This window comes from Notamacropus eugenii, chromosome 3, assembly GCF_028372415.1.
Source record: "Notamacropus eugenii isolate mMacEug1 chromosome 3, mMacEug1.pri_v2, whole genome shotgun sequence".
Taxonomy (NCBI): domain Eukaryota; kingdom Metazoa; phylum Chordata; class Mammalia; order Diprotodontia; family Macropodidae; genus Notamacropus; species Notamacropus eugenii.
In genome coordinates, this window is record NC_092874.1 from 3262144 (window position 1) to 3279114 (window position 16971).

The window sequence follows — 16971 nt, forward strand, 5'->3', positions numbered from 1 at the left end:
AGTCAATCGGGCTTTTGGCATTCCTTAGGAAAAGCTCTTCAAGCTTGTACCCATATCACTACTTGCTTTGTGCTGGAGACTTGCAAGGGAATGAATAGCGTCTACCCTAGCTTTAAATGGGATTTCTCTTTCTATCTTTTGCTGTTGAACTTTGTTACTAATATATAGAAATGCAGAAGCTTTGTGTGGGTTTATTTGGTAACCTGCAACTTTGGCAAAGTTGTTTATTATTTCAAGTAGTTTTTTTACTTGAATCTCTGGGATTCTCTAAGTATATCATCATATCATCTGCAAAATGTGCTCACTTACTTTCTTCTTTGCTTATTCTTTTTGCTTCAATTCCTTTATCTTCTCTAATTGCTACAGCTAACATTTCTAGTATCATATTGAATAATAGTGGTGATAATGGACATCTTTGTTTCACCCCTGATCATATTGGAAATGCATCTATCTTATCTCCATTGCATATAATACTTGCTGAAGGTTTTAGGTAGATACTGCTTATTATTTTATGGAAAGTACCCGTTATTCGCATGGTCTCCAGCGTTTTTAATAGGAATGACTGTTGTATTTTGTAGAAAGCTTTTTCAACTTCTTTTGAGATAATCATATGATTTCTGTTAGTTTTTTGTTGATATGATTGATAGTGCTAATAGTTTTCCTAATATTGAAGCATCCTTGCATTCCTCATATGAATCCTACGTGATCACAGTGCATTATTCTCTTGATAAGATGCTGTATTCCTTTTTCTAAAGTCTTGTTTAAAATTTTTGCATCTATATTCATTAGAGAATTTGCTCTATAATTTTTTTTCTCTGTTTTGGCTCTTCCTGGTTTAGGTGTCAAAACCATATTTGTACCATAAAAAGAATTTGGGAGGACTCCTTCTTCTCAAATTTTCAATAATAATCTATAGAGTATTGCAATTTACTGGTCTTTAAATCTTTGATAGAATTTATTTGCAAATCCAACTGACCATGGAGATTTTTTCTAGGGAGTTCATTGATGGCCTGTTCAATCTTTTTTTCTGAGATGGGGCTGTTTTAAGTATTCAACTTCCTCTTCTGTCAATCTGGGCAATTTGTATTTTTTAAAATACTCCTCCACCTCTTTTAGATTATCGAATTTGTGTGCACAAAGTTGGGCAAAGTAATTTCTAATTATTGTTTTAATTTCCTCCTTATGGGAGGTGAGTTCACTCCTTTCATTTTTGATATTAGTAATTTGATTTTATTCTTTCCTTTTTTAAATCAAATTGACCAAAGGTTTATCAATTTTATTAGTTTTTTCGTAAAATCAACTATTGATTTCATTTATTAATTGAATAGTTTTCTTATTTTTAGTTTTCAATTTTATTAATCTCTCCTTTGGTTTTCAGTATTTCTAATTTAGTATTTATTTGGGGATTTTCAAGTTGTTCTTTTCTAGCTTTTTCAGCTGCATGCCCAAGTCATTGATCTCCTCTTTCTCTGTTTTATTTATGTAGGCATTCAAATACATAAAACTTCCCCTAAGAACTGCTTTTGTAGTATCCCATAAGATTTGGTAGGTTGTCTCATTATTGCCATTCTCTTGAATGAAATTGTTGATTGTTTCTATGATTTGCTGTTTAACCCACTCCTGCTTTAGGATTAGATTATTTACTTTCCAATTGCTTTTTGGTTTATCTTTCCATGACCTTTTATTACATATAATTTTTATTGCATTATGATCTGAGAAAGATGCATTGACTATCTCTGCCTTTCTGCACTGGACTGTGAGGTTTTTATGTCCTAGCACATGGTCAGTTTTTGTACATGTGCCATGTACTGCTGAGAAAAAGGTATATTCCTTTCTATTCCCATTCAATTTTCTCCAGAGATCTGTCATACCTAGCTTATCCAGAGTTTTATTTACCTCTTTAACTTCTTTCTTGTTTATTTTGAGATTAGATTTATCAAGTTCAATGAGGGGGAGGTTGAGGTATCCCATTAGTATAGTTTTTCTGTCTATTTCTTCCTTCCCCCAATCTCTCCTCAAGAATTTGGATGCTATACTACTTGGAGTGTATATATTTAGTAATGATATTTTCTCTTTTTTTATGGTGCCTTTTAGCAGGATATAGCTTCCTTCTTTATCTCTTTTGATTAGATCTATTTCTGCTTTTGCTTTGTCTGAGATTAGGATTGCTGTCCCTGCTTTTCTTATATCAATTGAAGCACAATATATTCTGCTCCAACCTGTGACCTTCACCCTGTGTGTATCCCCTCCCCCTGTTTCAAATGTGTTTCTTGTAAGCAACATATTGTTGGATTATGGGTTTTAATCCATTCTACTATCCGTCTCCGTTTTATGGGAGAGTTCATTCCATTCACATTCACAGTTATGATTACAATCTGTTTATTTCCCTCCATCCTCTTTCCCACCATTTGTGCTTTTACATCTCCTTTCTCCCTTCCCCTCCTCAATAGTTTTCACTTTTCACCGCCACTTCCTGCAGCCTTCCCTTCCTTCTTTTAGCCCCCCTCCTTTTTAGTCCCCTTTTTCCTTACTACTTCTTCCCTCCCTTTTAGCTTCCTCTCCCATTTCTTCCCCCTTCCCCCCCTGCTACCTATAGAGCTAGTTAGAATTATTTTCTTAATTAAGTGTATTGTTCCCTCCTTGAATCAAATCAGATGGGAATACCTCTCAAACAATGCTTATCTCCCTCCCCTCTTTCCGTCTAGTATAATTTTATACAGATACTTCCTGTCGACCTTCTAGTCTGTCCTGGGCTATGAATCTGCCACAGCCTGCCTCCTATTGGATTCTGCACCTCCAAAATGTGGCCAGATTCTCTTTTTAGAGATATCTGAAGGAGTTTGTCTAAGAGCTCTCACTCCGCCATCTTGACTCTGTCCCCTGGATTTCTTCTTTTGCAACATAACAGTAATAATAATTGTTCCACTTACTCCCCAAGACTGTTTTGAGAGTACAAGGATCATGGGAAGGCTGTTCTCCACGCCCAATAGACAAATTGTTGGTTTCTTTAATGTGATCTGTCTCTTCTAGGAAATTCTCCTCATGTCATTCTCCAGAAGGTCTTCATCCTTAATGGAGAGTCTGAAGCAAAAATAAAGGTCTTAGCAAATGATTCTCAGTGTCAAAAATTCAACAGCGGAGATCTGGGTTTGTTTCTCGGTTTATTTGAATGTCACTGGATATGGGGCTATATCAGCACTTGAACTTCCTTTGCCCATGTATATCATAACAGTAATAATAACTCATATCTTTATCATGGTTTCAAGGTTTACAAAGTATATATGTGTATATATATATATTTATGTATACATGTCTTTATGTATAGTTCATATACATATACATATAGTAATCATAATAAACATATTTTAAACAGTACTCACATAGGTATATATATAGAGTACTCATACACACATATATATGGTAACATATATATGAGACATATGCACATATGGCAATAATATGTAAATTTCCCTCTTTTTCTTTTCCTTCTATCCCATGAGGTTGGTACTATTGTTCTTACCATCATACAGATGAGGAAAATTCCTTCTGAAAGAGACTCAGCATCTGGTGTGAGGCCAGCCAATGGCACGTATTTATACACTGCAAAATGCCTGGAGTACAAAAACTCTGTTTTTCTCACTTACTCATCCTGTGTTCCTTGGCAAGGTTTTGAAAACTCTTCTCTAAAGTGTTTCTTCTTCTGTAAAACAAGGATAATACTTTTTTTATAGGTTTGGTGTAAGGTTCATTGGAGAAAATACAAGTCCTGGGGCATTATAGCAAGGTGAGTTGTTGTGTCTTTTTAAGATCACATCTCTCTCACTAACAAATCATTTCCTATTTTCAGCAGCCGCCCCCATTTCCATTGACCTGTGGTTGGTGTGAGACTTTCCTGAGATGATCATGTTAAACAGCTGTTTAAGAAAAGTAAGCAATAACTTCCAGTACCTCAGCAATCACTCTCAGTTTCTCTTTTGTTTTTTCTCCAATATTGTAAGATATATCCATCCTTGTCCTGTCACCTTCCAGGTAACTAGAATTTGTTCCACAAACTGCTCAATGTACACTTCCATGTCTTCACTTACATCCTTTCTTTTCACTTAATTTTCAATTTAGAGTTATGCATTTTGTATTTTACAATCACTTCCTATCATGAAGTACAAAGTGCTGTGGAAAGATTTCATTAACCCTCTAAAATAACTTTTGGTTTCTGATTCACAGTTGGAACCATAATCTCATTCTCATGAACTTGTACTATAGACTCAGTTATCCAGCATAATCAGTGTTCTAGTCAATGAGACATTTTGATCAATAGGAATTGACTCCATATACCCTAAATGAATAAATAATTTTCAAAGACCTGGTGCAAAATGATATACATTTACCATTCAAATTGCATTGAACACGTTTTTTTATCACTCTGAAGACACTTTGGATTTCAAAAAGCCTTGGGGTATTTTTTCCTGCATTAGAATGATGGAGTAGTGTTAATTTTCATGGAGTATCAGAATCTTATTGATGAGAATCTGCACAATCAAGAGTTTGTTACTATATGTGGCACTTCTGGGATATAATTTATTTATCATTTGGATATTATCAATAGTAAACACAGATGAAAGATTGCTTTTATGTACAGTTATACAAATAAAGAAGAGTATGTTTGCTAAGAATATAGGACCTGTTTTTATGTGCTGTCCTTTAGAAGTCTCACTTTAGAAAACTCGTTTATTCTTAGACTTTGCTTTTTCCCTTAAAGTCAAATATATAATGAAGGTATTTCTTTATTCCTTTTCATACATTTTACCTTTGACACAGAAGACTCACGCAAACACCCTTCACCCACCCCATTCCCTAAATACATCCTCTCCACATAGTTAAATCAAATTGTTTGATGGGATCGTGACAATCAATCACATTTAGCATCCGTCATTTTTCTCATTTACTTTGTGCTAAAAGAAAAGGAGGATGAATATTTTTACTTTAATAATAGGACACTGGCATTGTCTATTTTAAGAATATGGATATGGAATGTCAATGTGGCACAGTAGGATCACTAAGAAAGCTCACAGGTGGTGCTTATTTGTTGAAGACATTAAGAGATGAGGGAGACAACTCACAGATTCACACACAAAGGTAAAAAAAAAAAATTTTAGCTCCAAACATTTACATTTATGTACCCAGATTTCGATACTGAAAATTCTAGAGCAACATGGAAGGTAAAGTTGGGTTGGGGACAATCAAAATTCTTCTATTTCATGACATTAGAATCTAGAGTATTACTTAAAGTGGGTGTCTTGTCAGCACTTCAAACTCAACATGTCCAAAATTAAGTTCATTATCTTTTTGTCCCCGAAAACCCCTCCTTTCTTTCTAATTTCCCTCTTACTGTTGAAGAATGACCCTTCTCCCGGGCGTCGAGGCTCATAAACTAAGTGTTCTCTTGTTCTCTGCACACTCGTGATTTCCAATTCCAAAAAATCAGTCCTGATATTTCTATTTTCTCTTCTGTGACATTGTCACCACCCTAGTGCAGGCCCTTACCACATCACAAAGAGAATATTGAAGTAGCCTGCTGGGAGGTCTCCCTGACTCAACTGTCTCCACTCTCCATTTCATCCTCCTCTCAGCTATCACATTGATCTTTCTAAAGCATCAGTAAATCAGTCAATAAACATTAAGTTCCTGTTATGTACCAGTTGCTGTGGATACAAAGGATGGCAAGAGACAGTCCCTGTTCTCAAGTAATTCACTATTTAATGAAAAGGTAACAGTCAAATAACTCCCTATGAACAAGCCATTTCCAGGTTAAATTGGAAATAATCAACATAAGGAAAGTGCTAGAATTAAGGAGGATTGGATCACTTTAGACCCCTTTAGAGGGTGGGATTTTGTCTGGGAAGCCAAGGAAGCTCTTAGAAAATGAGAAAGGAGCACATTCCAGTCATGGGGAACAGATAACGAAAGTACCTGGATTAGGAAATAAAGTATCTTGTAAAATGAATAGCAAAGGAACCAGTGTCACTGGATTTTAGATTATCTAGCTATGATTTAGTGGTAAAAAGCAAGGAGATGATAGTCATCCCAGAATTTTAGAAAGATTGATTTGGCAGCTGAATAAAGGATGAACTGGTGTGTGAAAAAATGTATTTGCGTGAGACCGGGATGATGATGGAATTTTCAACAATAACCGGGACATGAAAAGACATATGACATTCTGTTCAAAATACCCACTAGACACTAGATGAAAGGCTGGGGGTAAATAGAGAAATTACTGTCCTTTACTGATTTGATCAATTCTACTGAATTCCTGTTGCCTCCAAGGTCAAATGAAGATTTCTTTGTTGGGATTTTTAAAACCGCCCATAACTTACCCTTATGTCACATGCCAGGCTTTTCACACCTTATACCTCCCTCCCTCCCACACTAGGTAGTCTATGACCTAGTGACACTGTCCTCTTGGTAGTTCTTCTAAGACAGTACACCTCCCCATTCGTGCATTTTCACTGTCTGTTCTCCTCTCCTGGAACCCTCTCCTTCCTCATCTCTGCTTCCTAGCTTTCTGTCTTCCTTTGAGACTCAGCTAAAGTCCTACTTTTATAAGAAGCCTCTCCCAATCCTTCTTAACCTTAATGCTTTTCATCTGAAATTAGTTCCCATTTGCCTTTTATCTGTCTTGTTTCTGTATCACTGTTTTAATATTGGCTCCCCCTTAAACTATGAGTGTCTTGAGAGTATTGATTCTATTTTTTTACTTTCTCTATGTCCCTATTGCTTAGCACAATGCCTGCACATAGGTACTTAGCAAAATTGTATTGACTGACTGCCTGAGTTTATGTAACACTTATTCACCCATTTAGTTGTAAAGTATTGTAACTGAGTCAAACTTTTTTTGTGGCCATAGAAAAGAGTCGAATGGTTGGGCAAATACCTTTGAGTTTTGCCCGGTAATGGTTATGAGAAGGTTCAAATCAGTGCGATCACAGAGCCATTGGAGTAGGGAAAGATGAAGGCAATTATGAGGTGCTCCCCGAGAAGAAGGAAGGGTTATTATGTGCTTTAGTAGAATAAGAGGGTATACTCTGTCATAAAATTAGAGATTTTTGAAGTAACTTCAAATATGTTGAATATATTGTCCATGAACCCGAGATTTTGTTATTGCTAAGTGTCCTCTCTCTCTCTCTCTCTCTCTCTCTCTCTCTCTCTCTCTCTCTCTCTCTCTCTCTCTCTCTCTCTCTCTCTCGTTTCTTTTGGCCTGCCTCAGTTCATATGTCTCCCCTAATTTCTCTACATTCTTCATATTCATCATTGCTTGTGGCCTGAATATTCAGTTAGGAATGAAAAGACATTTGTAAACCTGTGACTCTCCACAGAATGTTATAGCAATAGTATTTCATTTCTGTAGATATTTTACATGATGTAATATTAAAATATATATATATATATATATATATATATATATATTTCATACGATGTAGTCAAATTCCTCTGTTTAATTACTATATATCGATTTATGAGGAAATATGCATATTATATATATATATACTGTCAAAATTAATACGTATTCAGATATAGGTACTTCAGCACAAAATAGGAATAAAACAGGTTTACTTGCATCTTTCACCTTTATATGGCCAGGTCTCAAGCACGAACCATTATTGAAGGTAAAGTCAGGATAGAGAGAAATGAAACTCTGTTCATGCATCTCAACAACCATCGATACTCCATAGTAATAAAATTTGCATCAATACCCAGAGTAGACTTTACATAACATTTATTGAATCCATTTAGTTGCAATGTCACATTCATGTTGGTTATGTTGAATAAATGCTTTAAAGTAGCCCATGTGCGTCATCTATTGAAAGAAAGAAATGCAAAACTGGAAGAAAACGGAGTCTATGCTGAATTGTGAAATTTCCCTCAATAAATCGAGCCATTCTAAGACTACATGAAAGGAATATTGAAACATTGCAGCAATTTTATCACTATTGAAATGCATATACAGTGTTAATCATTTTCTGGGTGCTATTAGCACAGCAGTTTCTATTTTCATTATCCATGGCAAGTTAAGGTGCTGTGGCACACAGCACCATGTTAGCTTAAGTCATCCTACTGTTAAGAACCATGTTACTTTTTTATGCCTTTTATTGGGTAGGTGAAAATGACTAGAGCTCAAAACTGGTCTGTGGAGTTATGAGCCTATACACTCCAGATAACTGCTCTTCCTTAAGCAGGTATTTCTGAAGATGCTTTTCATGGTCAAGTCCTGAGGACTCATTTTGCTGAAATTAGGAAATTATGTATGGATTTTTGAAAGACTTCTGAATCGCAACAAAAATAACATTAAAGGCTTGAATTGCATCTGTTTTTCTCTGGAAGTGATATTAAAGTGGAGCATTTTAGTATTACAAATAATTTGCCAAATGATTGTATGAATTATCTTGATCTTATATAAAGAAAACTGTTATTAGTACTTATTCTGTGAAGAATCAACAGTGACCATATACATAAGATAACCAAGAAACGAATGGGCAAAGAAAAGAATGGGAAAAGATGGTATGGGTGGGAATGGATCCCCAAATCACTGATTTTGGATCATAATGAAATAATTTTCTGTACTCTCTTTTTTTCATTCTAGAAGGAATTTTTTTTTGTCCCATAGCTTCTTATTTATTATCTATTTATGAGGTGAACCTGTGATTAGCACTAGGAATTCTTTCAGCTCTTCATACACAGACAGGGTAAAAGAAGAAATCAAAGCATCTAGGATTAAGAACACTGCCATTTTAATTCAAAACACTGCAACCATAAAAAGAAACAATGAAAACATGGGGCCAGGGAATTTTATCATTGGACAGGATCTTGTACCATGAAAACTTTAGATGGACAGAGATTGAAGAGAACTCAGAGGTGATAATATCCAGTTTTCCTATGTCAAATTTGAGAAAAATGAAGCCCTAAAATGGTAAATAAAGGACAGAGCTTCACAAAGTTTGGTTTCAGATTCCCAAAATGCTTGATATATGGAGATTCCTGTGTAAATTGTTAACTCTTTCCCTAGTTTGATGGTAGTCAGATAGAAATGTTACTGCGAGAAGGCAGTTGCCTGCTTCTTTTCTTTTCCATTGAACATACTGTGAACTCCACACAGATGGGTAAAATGATTGCTACATGATGGTATAAATAGGTTAGAGCAGAAGTGTGGCCACCATTGGCTCCTTGAATGTAGTGATGGGGCAATTTCAGGAGGACACCAGCAAGCAGCCGTGACAGACGCATGCGTCTCCGGGCTTTGGGTTTCTCCCACTGGGTTACTAGAATGAGGAAGCTTTTGTTGCACACAGTTTTGAAATTCTGAGTAGTCCATGTAGTCACATTTATTAAAAATGTTGTTTTTGTGAGTCAATGCTATTATTGTGTCATTGTGAACAGCAGTTTTGTCCATAACAATTGTGCCAATTCCAGTATGGCTTATTTGTTCTATTTTCCGAGATGTTTTCATGTCTTGATAAGGAGAATGGGGATTTAACATCTCTTAGTTTAGGGAAGATAGCAAACTTTTGATGCATAAATGCGCTGTTGAATTGTTTGTGTCTTGCTATGTGTTCAGTTAGTATATCTGCAGCTTGGAGGGTTGTGAGGCATGGCTTCCCCTGTTTCCTTACAAAGTCTGGATTGCTCAGTTCTGAAGAAAAGGAGCTAGGATAATGCTTAATTCAATGTGGAAAGTTTCTTTAAGGAGTGCTCAACGCAATACTTGACACATAGTAGGCATTTAATAAATATTAATTGATTTCTTCCTCCTCCTCTTTCTCTTTCTATTCTGCTTATTTTTCCTCTTCTTTCAGATAAAAAAGATGGTTCTTGTATAACTGGACAAAGAGTCATTTTTACCTTTGTATTTAATAGGGGGAGAAAGGTGGCCTAGTAGATAGAGCATCAGGTCTGGAGTCAGGAAGACCTAAGTTCAAATCCAGCCTCAGACACTTACTGGTTATGTGACCCTGAGGACGTCATTTAATGTTGTTTGGCTCAGAGAAGAAAATGTCAGACTATTCTATTATCTTTGCCAAGAAAATCCAAAATGGGGCCATGAGGAGTCAAACAAGACTGAAACAACTGAACGATATTTAATAGACAGAGAGCTTTTTCACTGTTTGGGGGAATGGTTGATCTTGTAATTGAGCAAACATTTCCACAGATTTGATGAAAGCAAACTTATGACAATTACAGTTAACGGAGGATTGTGGATATTAGAGTCGTCCAATCGTTCCTGCATAATTTGATGTCTTCTGCTATACCTCTGCATTCTGAAGACATTTCATTCCATGTAGCTTGGAGATTGTGCATACTGGATATTTAAGCAGCTAAAATTTAAAGATCAATGCCCAATCTAGACAATTTTGGGTCATGAACACTGCTCTAGTTTTGGTGCAGTATTTTATTGAAGTGTTCAAGGGTATTTTGTGTTTTGTATTTGTAGCATGGTGTTTTGTTGTCAGTTTCTAAAGGATAATACGTTTCTGGTTTATAATTATAGTCACCAGATTATGTCTTTCCAAGTCCTAGAAGATACCAGTTTGTTGCATTTTGCAGTGAGGTGTTGTAAAGCAGAGATATCAAATATGTGACCGATGGGTCACCTGCAGCCCACAACATGGTCAAATTCAGCTGAACCAGATTAAAATGGAGTTGGGAAATAGTCTGCAAAATAATTAAAAAGCAGTAAAACTTATGTAAGGTTACTAGGTGGTTTTCTAATTTAACATGCATGCATAGGCATCCTTATGTACATTTTAGAGTTTATACCGTTCATACCATTTAATTGCATAACTTTTAGAGCTCAAGTGTGACCTTTCTATTGTCTAGTGGTGAGGATCTGATCCTGAATATCCATCATAAGCTCTTCCACTTTTTTTGAACATGTAACTTTGCCATGGTTTCATTCAATTCATATGGATGTTACCTGTAGAGAGTCTTAGGTTTCCCCTTTTGTATTGTAGTTAATGTGCAAGCTAAGTACACAATTCCACTGACAGTCAGAACTTATTTCTTCTTCTTCCTCCATCCTCCTTCTACATTCTCCTTTCTACAAAGAGAAAAAGAGGAAAAAAGACATTTAGTATCCCATTGCATCCCATCATCAATAGAGGCATAGCTCAGGCTGCCATGCTCTTTGAGGTTCTTGCTAGTGCTATGAAGGATGTTTTCTGTAAGGTACAAGTAGAAAAGTGATTTCCAATTGATGGCAAAATCTATAGTTATTACTGTTTTTGTGTGTTACATTCTGTTGATTGTAATGCAGGCCAGAATCTATGGGGATGCCTAAATGAGACACAGCCACTTACATGAGATTAAAGTAAATCATACAGGAAAAAAATGAATAAAGAATGTATGTAGCCCAGTGTGTGATTTATAGCTAGGGAGATAGTTCACTAGTTGAACCAAAGGCAGAAATATGCTTGAACAGACATAGCACCTAAACAATGAACTGATGATCGAATTTAATAGTAAATGGACCTGATCCTTGGATGGTATTTAGGCAATTGTATACCCCTTTCAGTGACTCCCAATCAGGTGGCCTTAGGTATCATTCGTTTTAGAAATAATAATCTCACCATGATGTTGTATGTTTTCAAAACAAGGGGTATAATTCTCTCAGAAGAGCCTTAAAAGGAGGGGGGGGAAGTCCAGTGCAAATTGAAGTAATGGACATCAAAAACATAGATAGGACCAATGGTGATCCTATACAAAATATCCTAAAAGCTCACCTTTGTTCCATATCGCAAGCGCAGGTGAAAAGTGATAGACAGTCTGAGTGCTTTCCTGATACTCCAGGATTGTACCAGAATAAGAAGAAAGTGTCAAACATTGTGAATGGATGCCACACCTGTAAGAATTGCCAAGATGAGAATGAGTGGTAAAGTTTCTGTCCTCCAAACCTTGCTTGGTGGAGGGCACTGAAGTGTCATCACCAACACCTTCCTTGTTACCCGGGTCATTCTCGTGGTCATCTTCTATTTGACTTTGTCATCTTCATTGTCTTCATTTTATACCTGATTATATATCTGACCTCGTTATTTCTGATTTTATTTACTTCCTCATTAATCTAGACTTTTATGTCAGCTCATATACTTCTCTGGAAAGTCCTTATATTGAAAGACTTTTCAAAGTATATCTGTGATCGCAGAAATATTGGAAAGATGCCTATTCTTTCGTGCCAGATATTTGTTCATCATCAAATGTTCCTTGATCTCAATCCTGGAAATTAAATAATTTTCCATCCACCTTGGTTAAGCATTAACCAGAGAGATTTATTTATCAGCAAAGAAGGGTGAGGTTTGGCAATGGGGTAAAACACAAGCCTGTAGATCAATATCTAACTTCCATTTCTGAGAGCACTGGCCTCTTAATCTTTATGAACAGGACAACAAACCTCATTTATATCAAAATTAAAGGTCACCCAAGTGTTTTAAGAACATAGACTGACAAGTTTCATCAATGCCAACATTCTTAATCCTTAGATTCCCTTAAGAGCAGGAAAATTTCCAGTTAGAGTTTTGCCACCATGGGACTCACTGAAAGCCATGTACACAGGAAATGGAATTTTTTTCTCAATAGTGAAAGTGATGGAAATGAAAACATTCCATCTAACTTGAAAGCAGACTTAGAGCATACTTAGTGTTATATAAAAAGGCAATCTAAATTGGTACAACTAAATTACAGTTAATAAAACAAAACCATGATGGTTGGGAGGGGGCGGGGCTCATGCTGTTTCAAACACTGTCAGGTTTCTATCCAATTCTTTACTGGCTGAGAACTGGCTATTTCACAACTGTGGAAGAGAAAGACGCCTCTTTTTCATGCTGTTATTGTTTTCTCTCTTTTGAATTCATAAAGGATCTAAGATTTAGAGTGAGGAGGCAACTCTGAAGGCATATAATCCAACCTCCTTTACTTTGCAGATGAGGAAACTGAGGCTTAAGGAGGTTAAGTGACTTAACCAAGGTGAAAAATAGTTTCATAAAGATTTGAACCTAGATCTGCAGACTTAATAGCCAGCACCTTTCCCCTTCTGACATCATTAATTTGTCCTTGGTGTTCAGGGTGAGTTCTTCTTCTTTATTTTCTACCCTCTTTCCAACTTTTTTTTGTATATGTGCAATGACCTTGGTAGTTATCAAAGCCATGGATTTCAAGACTGAAACACTTTTAGGAAGAGAAATATTGCTGCCATACACGTGGGCTTCCTAGCCAATACGTTCGTCTGGGTCAGCATGTTGCTCCTACTCACCTGGAGGACTTTGGTTTGTTGATCTCACTTTAGTTCTGATCCTTCCATGATGGCATCAGAGTGACACATGATGGCCCAGGTGTGTGAGAAGAGTACAGGGTCTGCATTAACAAACTTGGAAGGGTTTCCACAGCTTGTGTGTCTGTCATTTGATGTTGCCTCTCTCATTAAGATATACATTCTGTGAGAAGTGGGGCTTTTAAAATCTCTGCAGCCCGAGGCCTAACACACAGTGGTTGTTTAATAATTGCTTAATGATTCTTTAATTTGATTGAATTGGGTTAATTTAAGTTTGAGATTTGACTCTCCTGTTTACTCATTTTAAAAAGTAAATAAGTCACTTTATACCAAGTGCTTAATAAACATTGATTGGATTTCTCTGTTCTCACAGAGGTCCAGCTTTTCAAGCTTTTCCTAAATGGTCCCATCAGTTCTCCAAATCTAGTGACAGCACATCAGAACAAACACCAGAAGTGTCTGCTTCTGAAAGCTCTCAAGGCAAACATCTCAGGCAGAGCAGGATCTGCCTTCTGGACCCCACTGAAAGTCAGGGGATGAAGACAAGCAGAAAGGGGGAGAAAAGTGGAGGGGAAAAAGTAACTCATCTGACACAGTACAAAAATACTGACTGCCAGGCTTGGATGTAGATCCCAGCCTTAACTTTACCTGGCTGTAAGAGCTCTCTCTTCAAGCAATCTTGCACTCTACTTACATGAGAATGTAGGGCTTACCTACTATTCCCTTCACAAGAGCACTGCAGTGTAAATAGTACTTGTAGCATTATGGCCATTTTAAAGATGAAGAAACTGAGGCTTATAGAGGAGAAATGAATTGCCCTTGGCTCCAAATCTAAGAAATTCTAAAATCAGGAATCAAACACAGGTCTGATGATTCCCAGCTTACCAGAAATGCTACTCTTCCATGTTGACATGCTTCACAAGCAGCCCTAGACCAGATGATCTCTGTCTGGTATTCATCATTGGCTCAAAAGAGAAATGCAAACAAATTCAGTTTATTCTGTCTTTCTTGAAAGAAAAATGCATCTGGGTGAATGAATTCACTGTAGCATTTGTAATATTAGTGAACATCGAATCCTTGTGGGGGGTTATTAGGGCAACTCTGGCTTCTTTCCTACAACAACAATTACAACTCCTTTATTGGGCGGGTGTTATTATCACATGTTTTCACCTTTTAATTTGGTGGTGCTAATCATATCAAATGGCAGAATCAATTTGATAACGAGAACAGGTGTGCTTGTTAGCATGCCTAATCGGTATTTTGATTAGTTCACATCCAAGGTATGCAAACAGTTCTTGATTAGATGTATGTAGCCCTGCTTTATAACAAAACTCCCAGGGGAAATTGTGAAGAATTTCAGGAGGAAAAGTGACCCATTACAAAAGATCCCCAAAGCTACTTGCCAAGGCCAAGGGTGTTTTGTGAGGAGGACACACTACGCCAATGTTAGATTTAGTCTACAACACATAGTTTAAAAAGTTTATGTTTCCTTTTGAGGGTTAGGGGTCAAGGCCTGTGATTTCATTTGAGTAGAGAACTCCTGGCATGGGAACTCCCTTCACCACTGCCTATAGGTAACTGCTCTTTACCTTTGAGTTTCAGAGATCTGCCTCTAGGGCAGTTGGGACAAGAAGGGGCTTGACAACATCCATAGCCACATGACTGTATGAGCCAGAGGTAAGTTTTGAATATCTTCTCAAATCTAGGTCTGGCTAAGTACCCACTATGCACACATGGCTCACAGAGTTTACAGTTGCCCAGTGTGTAAGAGGTTAGAGTGCACCATTGTCACAACCGCAAATCAATAATGTGGCATTAATTTGCCTGTGGAAACCAATGAGTGCTCTCAGTTAGGCAAAATTTCTAAATGTCCAACTGAAGGAAAAATTGGCTTAATTGTTTAGATTGGTTCCAGATTTCAATATACTCCTCTATATTTATTTTGTTTTATTTTAATTAGGGTCATGAAATCAGCATTACTGTTCATGTCACTGGTACCTAACCTCACTGTAATTTGGCAGCAGTACAACGAATTCAAAGACAATTTTTTTTTTCCTTTCTCAAATTCCCTTTTGTTTACTGCTCTAATCCACTGCCCAGTTCATCACTTTTCAATATACCTTGGTTGGCTACAAGTTCTGTTGTCATGATGGGTTGTTTTTGAAAGAAAAATGAAGCCAGTGAAAAGGTACAGGCTGTGCCTTATGTCTCCTCCAGTTGCAGGCACAGATTAGACTTGAGAACATTCTGTTAATTCTTATACAAATAGCAATCAAAGATGCCTTGGAGTAAAATGTGGTCACTATGAGATAATCTTTGTAGTTGATCTTCATGATGTTCCATAGTTGAAGAAAAATATATCATGAGTTTTCTGACCTTTTGGTGGTGAACTCTGGGCCAGATGTGGCCTGGTTCAGATTCAGACACTAATTATGTAAGAAATGTCTCCAGGGAACCCGGGAGACTTTTTCCTTCCCACTGCCTTATCGAGTCTCCTTAGTTGGCTTGTGCCATATTCTGCTTTCCCTTCTCCCTATTGTCTCTTATGTCCAATAGGAGACCTCCAACACCAGTTCTTGGACAATATAACTTAAGAACTAGAAAGAACATTCAAGACCATTTTAGACATATTCTCTCATTTTACAGAGAAAGACATAGCCAAGAGATGTTACGTCTCATGCCAATTCGTAGAACTCGTAAGTGGCAGCATCCGGATTCAAATTTAGGGCCTCTGACTCCAAATCCAGGCTGCTTCCCATTGCATGCATGATGCAACCCCCTTTGGTGTCAGTGTGGTGTGGGACATAGCACTAGATTTAATGTCTGAAGACCTGGCCATGCCTCTGACACATGCAAATGATTGGACCTTAGAAAAGTTAGTTAAGCTAACTATACCTCAATATCCTCACTTATAAAAGAGCATCAACAATGCTTGAGGTGACAATGGCCCTCTGGTGTTGTGAGGTAAATGATTATCAGCCATTGAATACCAAAAGGAGTGTTGTTGTTAGTGTAAGGGAGGGGTTTGGGGGAGCCTAGGACCTAGTAAACGTGAAGTCAGAGTGAACAAACTATAGAACTCATTTTTTTTTTTTAAATGGGCCAGAGCTGATGATGACTTTGGTAATTGGAATTGATCCCCTAAGTAAATCATAGAGGAAGAAGACTGATAGGTGGGGTCTCAGAGTAACCTTTAAAAATCAGTTTACTGAGACTAGAAAACAAACTTTAAAAATGAGCCAAGCTTCTGACAGGATGAATAGAACACCCACAAAACTGGAGAATGGGAAAGTTTAAGAAGCCTTGCAAAGTTGGGAGAGCCAAAGTGAAATCACAAGTAATCATGAGAATAAAAGGTGAGTATGTTAGATGTGAAGCTAGGCGGCACAGTGCTACTTTTCTATGGGAGTCTTTCCTACTGCCTACACACATGGAAATGGCTCCTTTAAGCTGAACAAACCCTCACTCAATGTTTCTATCTCTGCTAAGTAGAATCCTGTGTCTCTTCTGCATCTTATGGCTAAACTCCTTGAGAAGACTAAAACAAGAACTTTCATCTCTTCTCCTTCTCCTCCTTTTTAAAAATTAAATTAAAGATATATTTTATTGCATTAAATTCTGACCTGTCTCCCTCCCTCCTTTCCCATCCTGCATTACAACTA